The sequence below is a fragment of the Carassius gibelio genome, chromosome A8, assembly GCF_023724105.1.
Source record: "Carassius gibelio isolate Cgi1373 ecotype wild population from Czech Republic chromosome A8, carGib1.2-hapl.c, whole genome shotgun sequence".
NCBI lineage: Eukaryota > Metazoa > Chordata > Actinopteri > Cypriniformes > Cyprinidae > Carassius > Carassius gibelio.
The window spans coordinates 26,424,605-26,440,341 of record NC_068378.1 but is presented as its reverse complement, the minus strand read 5'-3'; the positions used below and the strand labels follow the sequence as shown (position 1 = coordinate 26,440,341).

The window sequence follows — 15,737 nt, the reverse complement described above, 5'->3', positions numbered from 1 at the left end:
GAATACTGTTAGCAGCACTATTGATCCTGTAGCTTATGTTAATTTTTTTAGTACCGAACAAGTCAGGAACCAAATTAGTACCAGTTCTTGAAACCCATCCTTACTTGTAATAGTTGTCTTGTTGCTGCTGCCCGGAATGTCTCTTCCCCTGATGATAAATATATGTGTTCATTTTAAAGCAATAAATAATACATTTAAACTACTAGGTGGTAACGAATATATTTCCTTATAAAAAAACTCACTGAATCATTGACTCAACTGGTGGCAGTCAGGCCCTAAAAAAGTGAACAATTTGTTTACTTTTTGTGAAACGAAAGTATCAGATCAATTTGAGAATTAAACTAGCATTCTTTTTTTTTTTTTTTTTTTTTCATCAAAATAAATCATTAAGATCCCAAACTCTGACCAGTGTGTGTGTCTGTGTAGCACTTACACACTAATCCCCACAATAATAAAGATGTTAAATACTCATCTGAGGAGGAAAAAATGATGCATCATAATGAAAGGATGAGTGACCTACACTTTTCTGTAAACTGAGCCAAACATGTTTCACTGGCTTAGAGTAAGAATATTTACTGTATTGCGCAAGATAGTTCATACTTAGATATAATTTTATATGCAATATTGCCTTTTCTTTTCATTATCATCTTTAAGAGTTCATTATCATGTCTGTTCAACTTTATTTCTCAGTTGATAAATCCATCCACAATTCATAAAACACAACACATGCAACTGAGGTACAAGAAGGCTTGACATCCAAAAGTCATTGAAATCATTTAAAAATCAAATCGACAGGTTAACAAAAAAGCCTCAGATCAAATATTCATTTATCACCAATGAACTGTTTGACAAAAACTTCCTGCTCCGCTGAACTTAAAAAAATTACAAACAGGCTCCGAAGTCCCGATCTGAATCAACCGAGTCGCGAACAGGCTCCGAAATGTCGAACATTTTTTCACTGATTTAGGGTAGAGTAAGAATATTTACTGTATTGCGCAATTTAGATCATATTTAGATACAATTTTATATACAATATTACCTTTTCTTTTCATCATCATCTTTAAGAGTTCATGATAATTTCTGTTCAACTTCATTTCTCAGTTGAGAAATCCATCCACAATTCATAAAACACAACACATGCAACTGATCGTACAAGAAGTATTGACATCCAAAAGTCCCGATCTGAATCATCAGAGTCGCGAACAGGCTGGGGTAAAAAAAAAACATAAAGAAATCATTCTGATCCCAAACTCTCTCTGTGTGTGTGTGTGTGTGTGTGTGTGCATAGCACTTACACACTAATCCCCACAATAATAAAGATGTTAAATACTCATCAGAGGAGGAAATAATGTTGCATCATAATGAATGGATGTGAAAAGTACACTTTTCTGTAAACTGAGCCAAACATTTTTTCACTGATTTAGGGTAGAGTAAGAATATTTCCTGTATTGCGCAAGTTAGTTCATACTTCGATATAATTTTATATGCAATATTACCTTTTCTTTTCATCATCATCTTTAAGAATTCATGATCATTTCTGTTCAACTTTATTTCTCAGTTGATAAATCCATCCACAATTCATAAAACACAACACATGCAACTGATCGTACAAGAAGTATTGACATCCAAAAGTCATTGAAATCATTTAAAAATAAAATGTCACCAATGAACTGGCTCCGAAGTGACGAACTGAATCAACCGAGTCGCGAACAGGCTCCGAAGTGCCGAACTGAATCAACCGAGTCTCGAACAGGCTCCGAAGTGCCGAACTGAATCAAACGAGTCTCGAACACGCTCCGGAAGTGCCGAACTGAATCAACGGAGTCGCGAACACGCTCCGAAGCGCCGAACTGAATCAACGGAGTCGCGAACAGGCTCCGAAGTGCCGAACTGAATCAACGGAGTCGCGAAAACGCTCCGAAGCGCCGAACTTAATCAACGGAGTCGCGAACAGGCTCCAAAGTGCCGATCTAAATCAACGGAGTCGCGAAAATGCTCCGAAGCGCCGAACTGAATCAACGGAGTCACGAACAGGCTCCGAAGTGCCGAACTGAATCAACCGAGTCACGAACAGGCTCCGAAGTGCCGATCTGAATCAACGGAGTCGCGAACAGGCTACGAAGCGCCGAACTGAATCAACCGAGTCGCGAACAGGCTCCGAAGTGCGGATCTGAATCAACCGAGTCGCGAACAGGCTCCGAAGTGCGGATCTGAATCAACAGAGTCGCGAACAGGCTCCGAAGTACGGATCTGAATTTACCGAGTTGCGAACAGGCTCCGAAGTGCCGATCTGAATCAAAACAATCAACAATACATCCTTAAAGAGTTTTATTTTTTTTTAGAAAAAAAGAATACATTTTACTGACCCCAAACTTTTGAACTAGTGTTTATTGTTAGAAAATAATTCTATTTTAAATAAATGCTCTTCTTTTTAACTTTTCATTCATCAAACAATGCTGAAAGTAGTATCACAGTTCAGCAGCACAACTCTGATAATAAATCATCATATTAGAATGATTTCTGAAGATCATGTGACACTGAAGACTGGAGGAATGATGCTGAAAACCACAGAAATAAAATAGATTTTAATGTATATTCAAATAGAAAAATTTTGTTTTACTCTATAATATATTTAACTTTTTCCCCTGTATTTTTGATCAAATAAATGCAGTTTTAATCAGTATACTCCTGTAAAAATAAAAAGTAAAACATAAAAAAATCATTCTGATCCCAAACTCTCTCTCTGTGTGTGTGCATAGCACTTACACACTAATCCCCACAATAATAAAGATGTTAAATACTCATCTGTGGAGGAAATAATGTTGCATCATAATGAAAGGATGTGTAAAGTAAACTTTAAACATTTTTTCACTAATTTAGGGTAGAGTAAGAATATTTACTGTATTGCGCAATTTAGTTCATATTTAAATACAATTTTATATACAATATTACCTTTTCTTTTCATCATCATCTTTAAGAGTTCATGATAATTTCTGTTCAACTTTATTTCTCAGTTGAGAAATCCATCCACAATTCATAAAACACAACACATGCAACTGATCGTACAAGAAGTATTGACATCCAAAGGTCCCGATCTGAATCAACCGAGGAGCGAACAGGCTCCGAAGCGCCGACCTGAATCAACCGAGTCAAGAACAGGCTCCGAAGCGCCGATCTGAATCAACGGAGTCGCGAACAGGCTCCGAAGCGCCGATCTGAATCAACGGAGTCGCGAACAGGCTCCGAAGCGCCGATCTGAATCAACCGAGTCGCGAACAGGCTCCGAAGCGCCGATCTGAATCAACGGAGTCGCGAACAGGCTCCGAAGCGCCGAACTGAATCAACCGAGTCGCGAACAGGCTACGAAGCGCCGAACTGAATCAACCGAGTCGCGAACAGGCTCCGAAGTGCGGATCTGAATCAACCGAGTCGCGAACAGGCTCCGAAGTGCCGATCTGAATCAAAACAATCAACAATACATCCTAAGAGAGTTCTATTTTTTTTTAGAAAGAAAAAATAAATTTTACTGACCCCAAACTTTTGACCTCTAGTGTTTATTGTTAGAAAATAATTCCATTTTAAATAAATGCTCTTCTTTTAACTTTTCATTCATCAAAGAATGCTGAAAGAAGTACCACAGTTCAGCAGCACAACTCTGATAATAAATCATCATATTAGAATGATTTCTGAAGATCATGTGACACTGAAGACTGGAGGAATGATGCTGAAAACCACAGAAATAAAATAGATTTTAATGTATATTAAAATAGAAAAATTTTGTTTTACTCTATAATAATATTTAACTTTTTCCCCTGTATTTTTGATCAAATAAATGCAGTTTTAATCAGTATACTCCTGTAAAAATAAAAAGTAAAACATAAAAAAATCATTCTGATCCCAAACTCTCTCTCTGTGTGTGTGCATAGCACTTACACACTAATCCCCACAATAATAAAGATGTTAAATACTCATCTGTGGAGGAAATAATGTTGCATCATAATGAAAGGATGTGTAAAGTAAACTTTAAACATTTTTTCACTGATTTAGGGTAGAGTAAGAATATTTACTGTATTGCGCAATTTAGTTCATATTTAGATACAATTTTATATACAATATTACCTTTTCTTTTCATCATCATCTTTAAGAGTTCATGATAATTTCAGTTCAACTTTATTTCTCAGTTGAGAAATCCATCCACAATTCATAAAACACAACACACGCAACTGATCGTACAAGAAGTATTGACATCCAAAGGTCCCGATCTAAATCAACCGAGGAGCGAACAGGCTCCGAAGCGCCGAACTGAATCAACCGAGTCGCGAACAGGCTCCGAAGCGCCGACCTGAATCAACCGAGTCAAGAACAGGCTCCGAAGCGCCGATCTGAATCAACGGAGTCGCGAACAGGCTCCGAAGCGCCGATCTGAATCAACCGAGTCGCGAACAGGCTCCGAAGCGCCGATCTGAATCCAAGGAGTCGCGAACAGGCTCCGAAGCGCCGAACTGAATCAACCGAGTCGCGAACAGGCTCCGAAGCGCCGATCTGAATCAACGGAGTCGCGAACAGGCTCCGAAGCGCCGATCTGAATCAACGGAGTCGCGAACAGTCTCCGAAGCCTCGATCTGAATCAACCGAGTCGCGAACAGGCTCCGAAGCGCCGATCTGAATCAACCGAGTCGCGAACAGGCTCCGAAGCGCCGATCTGAATCCAAGGAGTCGCGAACAGGCTCCGAAGCGCCGAACTGAATCAACCGAGTCGCGAACAGGCTCCGAAGCGCCGATCTGAATCAACGGAGTCGCGAACAGGCTCCGAAGCGCCGATCTGAATCAACGGAGTCGCGAACAGTCTCCGAAGCCTCGATCTGAATCAACCGAGTCGCGAACAGGCTCCGAAGCGCCGATCTGAATCAACCGAGTCGCGAACAGGCTCCGAAGCGCCGATCTGAATCCAAGGAGTCGCGAACAGGCTCCGAAGCGCCGAACTGAATCAACCGAGTCGCGAACAGGCTCCGAAGCGCCGATCTGAATCAACGGAGTCGCGAACAGGCTCCGAAGCGCCGATCTGAATCAACGGAGTCGCGAACAGTCTCCGAAGCCTCGATCTGAATCAACCGAGTCGCGAACAGGCTCCGAAGCGCCGATCTGAATCAACCGAGTCGCGAACAGGCTCCGAAGCGCCGATCTGAATCCAAGGAGTCGCGAACAGGCTCCGAAGCGCCGAACTGAATCAACCGAGTCGCGAACAGGCTCCGAAGCGCCGAACTGAATCAACCGAGTCGCGAACAGGCTCCGAAGTGCGGATCTGAATCAACCGAGTCGCGAACAGGCTCCGAAGTGCCGATCTGAATCAACCGAGTCGCGAACAGGCTCCGAAGTGCCGATCTGAATCAAAACAATCAACAATACATCCTAAAAGAGTTCTATTTTTTTTTTAGAAAGAAAAAATAAATTTTACTGACCCCAAACTTTTGACCTCTAGTGTTTATTGTTAGAAAATAATTCTATTTTAAATAAATGCTCTTCTTTTAACTTTTCATTCATCAAGAATGCTGAAAGAAGTACCACAGTTCAGCAGCACAACTCTGATAATAAATCATCATATTAGAATGATTTCTGAAGATCATGTGACACTGAAGACTGGAGGAATGATGCTGAAAACCACAGAAATAAAATAGATTTTAATGTATATTAAAATAGAAAAATTTTGTTTTACTCTATAATATATTTAACTTTTTCCCCTGTATTTTTGATCAAATAAATGCAGTTTTTATCAGTATACTCCTGTAAAAATAAAAAGTAAAACATAAAAAAATCATTCTGATCCCAAACTCTCTCTCTGTGTGTGTGCATAGCACTTACACACTAATCCCCACAATAATAAAGATGTTAAATACTCATCTGTGGAGGAAATAATGTTGCATCATAATGAAAGGATGTGTAAAGTAAACTTGAAACATTTTTTCACTGATTTAGGGTAGAGTAAGAATATTTACTGTATTGCGCAATTTAGTTCATATTTAGATACAATTTTATATACAATATTACCTTTTCTTTTCATCATCATCTTTAAGAGTTCATGATAATTTCTGTTCAACTTTATTTCTCAGTTGAGAAATCCATCCACAATTCATAAAACACAACACACGCAACTGATCGTACAAGAAGTATTGACATCCAAAGGTAGCGATCTGAATCAACCGAGGAGCGAACAGGCTCCGAAGCGCCGACCTGAATCAACCGAGTCAAGAACAGGCTCCGAAGCGCCGATCCGAATCAACGGAGTCGCGAACAGGCTCCGAAGCGCCGATCTGAATCAACCGAGTCGCGAACAGGCTCCGAAGCGCCGATCTGAATCAACCGAGTCGCGAACAGGCTCCGAAGCGCCGATCTGAATCAACGGAGTCGCGAACAGGCTCCGAAGCGCCGAACTGAATCAACCGAGTCGCGAACAGGCTCCGAAGTGCCGAACTGAATCAACGGAGTCGCGAACACGCTCCGGAAGTGCCGAACTGAATCAACGGAGTCGCGAACACGCTCCGAATTAACGGAGTCTCTGATTACTGACTGAGGAGAAGACTCTTTCAGACAGTGCTGAGGAGGCAGAGTTAGGTGCCGGACAGCCGATAGAGAAGAGGAAGAGTGTGTTTCTTACCCCAGCAGCAGAAGACAGGCTCTTCTGAGGGAAGGACAGGAGGCTTGATGCAGTGTTTTGCTGTAGAACAAGGCTCTTTCTCAGAACCTGATCTTCTTCAGTAAATACTGGAATATTTTAATAACATTTAGCATATTACTGTAGTCATGTTCATTGTTTTTATTATAACACATGGAAAGTTTATGAGAAAATTGTTAAATGTGTTCTTCCTCCTCTTCTTCATCCTGAGCCTGCACTGTCAACATCCTTCTCTGAGCTGAAAGGGAGGATCATCTTGTTAATGTTGCTCATGTATGTTCACAACCAGTCAAAATCTGGAATCTTTTCTTTAGGGCTTTCAAGAGAAGTCTCAAAATTAAAAAAAAAAAGTAATATTGTAAAAAAATAAAAAAGTTTTCATACTCTTTTTCAAATATATTTTAAAACATATTTATTGAAATAATTATGAGGCAAAGCTGAATTTTTCAGTAACTTTACTCCAGTCTTCAGTGTCACATGATCTTTTTCATAAACATTGCTGATTATCATCAATCAGTGCATTTACATGCACCTAATCACATTATTGCGGCTCTGATCAAAGTGTGCATCTGCTCATTACGTACATGAATGATGTGAATCACATCTGCAGTTAGCTTACTACGGTCCTTAGTTCCACTGAACTCTATTGGTAACGAAGGAACTTTTTAGGGAAACGCACCCCATATTAGAAATGATGGGGAAGAAAAGGTAGCATTTCTGGAGAGTCAAATTTTTTCTTCATGATTATTTTATAAACACAAAGTGCAAAACATTGAAAAAAAAGGTAATCTTTTGTAGATTACAAAAGTCTTCTCTACCACTGGTATTCAATTTTATGCATTCTTGCTATTAGGCTGCCCCCCCCCCCCCCCTCACCCCCCAAAAAAAATAAATAAATAAATGTAACTGTAGTGTAGACAAAAATTTGGGCAGCATAACTGTTTTCAACGCTGATAATAATCAGAAATGTTTCTTGAGCAGTAAATCATCATATAAGAATGATTTCTGAAGATCATGTGACACTGAAGACTGGAGGAATTAATGCTGAAAATACAGCTGTGCATTATAGAAATAAATTACACTTTTAAAATATATTTAAACCTTTTGACCAACTGTGTACATTGCTACATTTAAATAAAAACTCAACTTGTAATAAACAATGCACACATTCTCAAAGAACTTACATTCTGGTGATTACTTCCTTCCCGCACGGCTGTCTTCTTCAGTCGTTCCCAGACCTCCTTGTTTTTAATCTTTCCCTCAGATCTACAGAAACTAACAAATCATTTTATAGACAATTTGAATAAGTCACAAATTGCAATAGTTATATAACTATAATCACAATACTCAATTATATATATATAATTATAAATATATTGAATCGGCACACAAGTATCGGGATAGTATTGAATTGGCAGATTAGCGTATCATCCCAGCCCTAGTTACTACAGTCAAAACAATGAAACTCTCTTCAAGAGCGCACAATAACTGAGATTTAAAACTGTTAAAAGAAAAGGCTCAAAATATTGCACAGATATAATACTCAACATCAATATCTCATCCCTTGGTGTTTTGAACATTTCTATGAGTAATGCTACACGCTGTGACTCTGTGTTGAGTATTAATCTGCGCACTGGTTGTGTTTACGCGCTGCACACTGTATAGGAGCCATACCCTTTCGTATTATAATACATTAGCACAATGAAAGATTAATAAGTCTTTCTTGTTCTGTCGTGATCTACCACATGTTGCTGCCTTCATTACTGTGCTATACATTTAAAAGAAATGTATTTTACACACACACACACACACACACACACATACGCACATACATTTGTATACATACACACACACACACTTTTGCACATCCTGTCATACTGGTGACTGGGTGTTGCTGCAATAGACTCATTTTGCAGCATTAAGGTTAACGATTAATCGATTAATTGATCGTTAATTTAAACGACGATGGATCATGGAAATGATTGAAAATTGACATCACTCCACACAGAAGTATAGAAATTCTACATTGATTTAAAAAAAATGAAGAAAACGACACTGCTATCGGATCAGAATTACTGTCTCTTCTCATAGTGACAGCCAATCACATTAGTTTTCTGGTATTGCATGCACTCGATTGGCTTTCGTCTGGGCTAGGGTATTTGCATAACACGTTCTGACTAGAGGACGGGTGCATTGGCGCTTGAAAAGTTTTCAACTTCTATTTAGAATTTCTAGAATTAATTTCACCATGCTTGACGTCACTCCATTTAAAAGTAAACTAGAGGCGTCGACTCCCCGTGTGATGGAGCATCTGGATACCGCTGCACAAATTTTTCAACCACGAGAAATGTAGTTCCTGCACGGCCTTACATCCTGGACAGCAGAATGGTCAGGATGACCTGAAACACATAACCAACTGAAATCAATTTAAATGTATTTAGTCTTGCCTGAGTGATGCTGAAACAACCAGGTTTAGTTTTTCACCCAGGATAAACTGCTTCCTGTGGAACGGTCTCCATGAAGAATGATCTCTTGATCCTGGAACCTTGCTGCCATCCACTTGGAGATGATTTGGATGATATGTGGTTGTGTCTAAAGGGTAATGAATCACTGTTACAAGAATACTGTTAGCAGCACTATTGATCCTGTAGCTTAAGTAAATGTTTTCAGTACCGAACAAGTCAGGAACCAAATTAGTACCAGTTCTTGAAACCCATCCCTACTTGTAATAGTTGTCTTGTTGCTGCTGCCCAGACTGTCTCTTCCCCTGATGATAAATATATGTGTTCATTTTAAAGCAATAAATAATACATTTAAACTACTAGGTGGTAACGAATATATTTCCTTATAAAAAACTCACTGAATCATTGACTCAACTGGTGGCAGTCAGGCCCTAAAAAAGTGAACAATTTGTTTACTTTTTGTGAAACGAAAGTATCAGATCAATTTGAGAATTAAACTAGCCTTAATTTTTTTTGTTTTTTTTTTCATCAAAATAAATCATTAAGATCCCAAACTCTGACCAGTGTGTGTGTGTGTGTAGCACTTACACACTAATCCCTACAATAATAAAGATGTTAAATACTTATCTGAGGAGGAAAAAATGTTGCATCATAATGAAAGGATGAGTGACCTACACTTTTCTGTAAACTGAGCCAAACATTTTCACTGGCTTACGGTAGAGTCCCTTACGAAAGGAAAATATATTTACCCATATATTTCTTAAAATATATTGTGATATATTGTAATATATTATTTTCCTTTTTTATATTCTAATATTTTATATTTTTGAATACATTTAATAATATATTGATGATACATATATTATATAATATATTGCCGCTTTCAATATTGCAATATATTGGAAAAAAATAAATATATATAAGAATATATCCTAATATATTACATGATATTTTCCAATATACTGCAATATATTTTTGTTTCGTAAGGGGTAAGAATATTTACTGTATTGCGCAAGATAGTTCATACTTAGATATAATGTTATATGCAATATTACCTTTTCTTTTCATCATCATCTTTAAGAGTTCATGATCATTTCTGTTCAACTTTATTTCTCAGTTGATAAATCCATCCACAATTCATAAAACACAACACATGCAACTGAGGAACAAGAAGTATTGACATCCAAAAGTCATTGAAATCATTTAAAAATCAAATCGACAGGTTAAAAAAAAAGCCTCAGGTCAAATATTCATTTATCACCAATTAACTGTTTGACAAAAACTTCCTGCTCCGCTGAATTAAAAAAATTACAAACAGGCTCCGAAGTCCCGATCTGAATCAACCGAGTCGCGAACAGGTTCCGAAATGTCGAACTGAATCAACCGAGTCGCGAACAAGCTCCGGAAGTGCCGAGCTGAATCAACCGAGTCGCGAATAGGCTCCGAAGTGCCGAACTGAATCAACCGAGTCGCGAACAGGCTCCGAAGTGCGGATCTGAATCAACCGAGTCGCGAACAGGCTCCGAAGTGCCGATCTGAATAAAAACAATCAACAATACATCCTAAAAGAGTTCTATTTTTTTTTTTAGAAAGAAAGAATACATTTTACTGACCCCAAACTTTTGAGTGTTTATTGTTAGAAAATAATTCTATTTTAAATAAATGCTCTTCTTTTTAACTTTTCATTAATCAAAGAATGCTGAAAGTAGTATCACAGTTCAGCAACACAACTCTGATAATAAATCATCATATTAGAATGATTTCTGAAGATCATGTGACACTGAAGACTGGAGGAATGATGCTGAAAATCACAGAAATAAAATAGATTTTAATGTATATTCAAATAGAAAAATGTTGTTTTACTCTATAATATATTTAACTTTTTCCCCTGTATTTTTGATAAAATAAATGCAGTTTTTATCAGTATACTCCTGTAAAAAGAAAAAAGAAAACATAAAAAAATCATTCTGATCCCAAACTCTCTCTGTGTGTGTGTGTGTGTGTGTGTGTGTGCATAGCACTTACACACTAATCCCCACAAAAATAAATACATCTGTGGAGGAAATAATGTTGCATCATAATGAAAGGATGTGTAAAGTACACTTTAAACATTTTTTCACTGATTTAGGGTAGAGTAAGAATATTTACTGTATTGCGCAATTTAGTTCATATTTACATACAATTTTATATGCAATATTACCTTTTCTTTTCATCATCACTTTTCATCATCATCTTTAAGAGTTCATGATAATTTCTGTTCAACTTTATTTCTCAGTTGAGAAATCCATCCACAATTCATAAAACACAACACATGCAACAGATCGTACAAGAAGTATTGACATCCAAAAGTCCCGATCTGAATCAACCGAGTCGCGAACATGCTCCGAGGTGCCGAATTGAATCAACCGAGGAGCGAACAGGCTCCGAAGCGCCGATCTGAATCAACCGAGTCGCGAACAGGCTCCGAAGCGCCGATCTGAATCAACCGAGTCGCAAACAGGCTCCGAAGCGCCGATCTGAATCAACGGAGTCGCGAACAGGCTCCGAAGCGCCGATCTGAATCAACGGAGTCGCGAACAGGCTACGAAGCGCAGAACTGAATCAACGGAGTCGCGAACAGGCTCCGAAGCGCCGTTCTGAATCAACGGAGTCGCGAACAGGCTCCGAAGCGCCGATCTGAATCAACGGAGTCGCGAACAGGCTCCGAAGCGCCGAACTGAATCAACCGAGTCGCGAACACGCTCCGAAGCGCCGATCTGAATCAACGGAGTCGCGAACAGGCTCCGAAGCGCCGAACTGAATCAACCGAGTCGCGAACACGCTCCGAAGCGCCGATCTGAATCAACGGAGTCGCGAACAGGCTCCGAAGCTCCGAACTGAATCAACCGAGTCACGAACAGGCTACGAAGCACCGAACTGAATCAACCGAGTCGCGAACAGGCTCCGAAGTGACAATCTGAATCAAAACAATCAACAATACATCCTAAGAGAGTTCTATTTTTTTCTTTTATTTTCTTCTTTTATATTTTCATTCATCAAAGAATGCTGAAAGTAGTATCACAGTTCAGCAGCACAACTCTGATAATAAATCATCATATTAGAATGATTTCTGAAGATCATGTGACACTGAAGACTGGAGGAATGATGCTGAAAATCACAGAAATTAAATAGATTTTAATGTATATTAAAATAGAAAAATGTTGTTTTACTCTATAATAATATTTAACTTTTTCCCCTGTATTTTTGGTCAAATAAATGCAGTTTTGATGAGTATACTCCTGTAAAAAAAAAAAAAAAAAAAAAAAAATTATTCTGATCCCAAGCACTTACACACTAATCCCCACAATAATAAATATGTTTAATACTCATCTGAGGATGAAACAATGTTGCATAATAATGAAAGGATGTGTAAAGTACACTTTAAACATTTTTTCACTGATTTAGGGTAGAGTAAGGATATTTACTGTATTGCGCAAGTTAGTTCATACTTAGATATAATTTAATATGCAATATTACCTTTTCTTTTCATCATCATCTTTAAGAGTTCATGATCATTTCTGTTCAACTTTATTCCTCAGTTGATAAACCCATCCACAATTCATAAAACACAACACATGCAACTGAGGTACAAGAAGTATTGACATCCAAAAGTCATTGAAATCATTTAAAAATCAAATCGACAGGTAAAAAAAAAGCCTCAGGTCAAATATTCATTTATCACCACTGTTTATGAACTGTTTGACAAAAACTTCCTGCTCCAATGTCCAGAATCTGAATTTTAAAAAATTACAAACAGGCTAGTGCAATCAAAATGAAAAGCAGACTACAAGTGTGTCACTTTTTGATTTGTATTTACTTGTTTTATTAAATTATCTCAACGATAGTAAATTATTAGTGTTTAAAGATGTATTATTTAGATTGTATCCCAGTATTTCAAAGGGAATGAGCTGTGTTCTGACCTGAGATACAAGAAAGAGAGAAAAAAAGAAAGAAAAATGTTGGGATTGAACACAGAGAAAGCAATAAAACAACTACATATTATGTAATGTACATTCAAATTACATTATATGTCACAGTTATACTAAATTAACAGATTGGTAAACTGAAAAAATCAATGAAATCAACAAGTGAGACAAATGTGAGCTTTCAATTAATAATTTTCCAAACCTAACTAAATTACTGGAGGCAAAGTTTTTCTTTAACTGCACGTAGATCACAAACCTCTGAAATCGGTTGATAAACGTGAACATTATTGTGTTTTTGTTCAGTAAAAACCGCAGGTCCCCTTCTTCGTGATTCCATGTTTTAAACTTTAGTTAGTGTGTAATGTTGTTGTTAGAGAATAAATAATATATGTAAAGCTCAAAGTTCAATGCCAAGTGAGATATTTTATTTAACAGAATTCGCCTACAAAAAACGAACCGTTTGGACTACATCCCTCTAGTTCCTGCAGTAATGACGTCACTAAAACAGTTTTTTGACTAACCTCCGCCCACATGAATTCACAAAAAGGGGGGCTTGGCCTTGTTGCGCTCCGACGGAGAAGAAAGAAGAGCTGTGTTTGTGTTTGTCGACGTCAGTGTTTGGAATAACGGCGTTTAAAAGAACGGCGTTAGGTAACGACGTTATTTTTTCAGTAACGCGGTAATCTAACTAATTACTTTTCCCGTCGTTACAACGCCGTTACCATTACTGAAAGTTAAATGCGGTGCGTTACTATGCATTGATTTAATAAACTATGCAATCTGAAGCCACCCCTGGCTCACACAGCGAGTGTGGAGGTGTGTTAAAAACGAGATAAACCATTATGATTGGCTAAGGCAGAGTCATTTGTTTCATGGTAGCCAATCAGAGTCAGTGTTTTTACACACATGCCGGCACACGCGCCAGCGCCAGCAGCGCAAAACACACACACAGAACAGCTACACAGAGATTCGCAGCAGCAGCAGAAATGGCGATTTAGGAGCAATCCGATGAAAAGTTGTCATTTTCAAGGTGGAGATATAAGCGCTACTTCAAATTCATTGTGGTCAAAGGCAATATCGCGCATGTAATGTGTACATGTAATGTGTGACACACGCATCTACAAAGTTAGTGGCCCAAAAGACTTTTCTTACAAAGATAATACTTGAAGTGCAGGATAAAACTCTTGCTGTCTTTTGACGTGCAATAAATATCGAAAGTTATGTACGAACACCTGTCTTTTCTACTACTCATTTCAACTGACTTGTGAAAACTGCTAAAAATAAATAAATAATAATAATTCTTTGACATATCAATTTATTTATTTTTTTACAGTAACGCAAATAGTTACTTTCCCTGGCAACGAGTTACTTTTATTATAGAGTAATTCAGTTACTAACTCAGTTACTTTTTGGAACAAGTAGTGAGTAACTATAACTAATTACTTTTTTAAAGTAACATTCCCAACAGTGGTCACCATGTCGTCGAAACGCTGTTATGTTCATCTCTGAGTCAAATCTTTGTTTGGGCTTCCCAGAGACACTTTATTTGGAGACTGATGGTTACAATTTATGTTTAACTCGGTTCCGGAAAATTATAATCCACATGTAAAACTATGTGCAGCACATTTTGCTGAGGACAGCTTGCTGAGGACAACTTTCTCAATCTCAATCAGTTTAACGCCGGATTTGCACAAAGATTTTTCTTGAAAGATGGAGCAGTTCCCTCTTTGTCTGGAGAAGGCGATGTTTATGGAACACAACTGGTAAGTGTATTTTATTATTTAAATTGGTGCGTTTAACAGTTTCTGTAACTTATTACACAAAGGGCAACGCTGTTTAGCTTTGTTAACTAGATGTTAGGGCTGTGCAAAAAAAAACAAATGCGATTTCTCGTCAGTAAAAACGCTCCTGTGACTATAAATACATCTCCTGCACATGCTCCTGCCCACTTGCTTCTCAAAACTACTCCAAAACTATTCCAATCGCGTTTCCAGGAGGGCAGCGTGCTGTAATCTGCTGTCGAATTACAACACAGGAACCACTGGCCCAATCAGAACTCATTACGTATTTCTGAAGGAGGGCCTTTTAGAACAAAGAAGACATCAGCCCGTTTTTATCATAGACAGTAAAAGAAATGAACACAGCGACCCCATTGGAACTCAATTGAGACAAGTGAAGCCCATTTTTTGCGTTTTTTAGCACTTCCGTTTCTGACGCGCAGACTCAAACGAAGCTTGACGACGTCAAACCTATCTGCAAGATGTAAATCTTCTAGTAGCTGTGCGTGCAAACTGCCATCGTTAATCTTGCAGAGACGGTGAGCTTGAGCGGGGAGTTCTTTGGCGTGAGTTAGCAGGAGTAAGTATTCTGATTAATTATTTTGTATAGTATTTTAAAATGTAACGCCAGTACGCCATATTAGGTTAATTGCCTGCAAGCTTCTGTAATTTCTTTACTGTGCGACAGAGAGTCCAGTGGTCATGACGCAATAGTTAGCCTATTTTTACAAAAACTGTTTATACGGGGCCATAATGTAACATAGAAGGTAATGGAGCCCTTTATACATTGTCGTGTATCTTTAGAAATAAATCATGGACAAACGGAGTCTTTAAACGCCTCAGATGTAAAGTTATTCGCTGT

General features: G+C 38.2%; 1 long non-coding RNA gene across 1 annotated transcript in view; it reads right to left on the bottom strand.

The window, feature by feature from the left end:
* Positions 1-9,624, bottom strand: part of LOC128019057 (uncharacterized) — a 36,862-nt gene extending 27,238 nt beyond the window's left edge. Inside the window, exons 1-2 of the long non-coding RNA XR_008185050.1 lie at positions 9,531-9,624; positions 9,344-9,437 (exon numbers count right to left, since the gene is read on the bottom strand). This is a non-coding gene — a long non-coding RNA (uncharacterized LOC128019057). The remainder of the gene's footprint in view (positions 1-9,343; positions 9,438-9,530) is intronic.
* Positions 9,625-15,737: the final 6,113 nt, after the last annotated feature.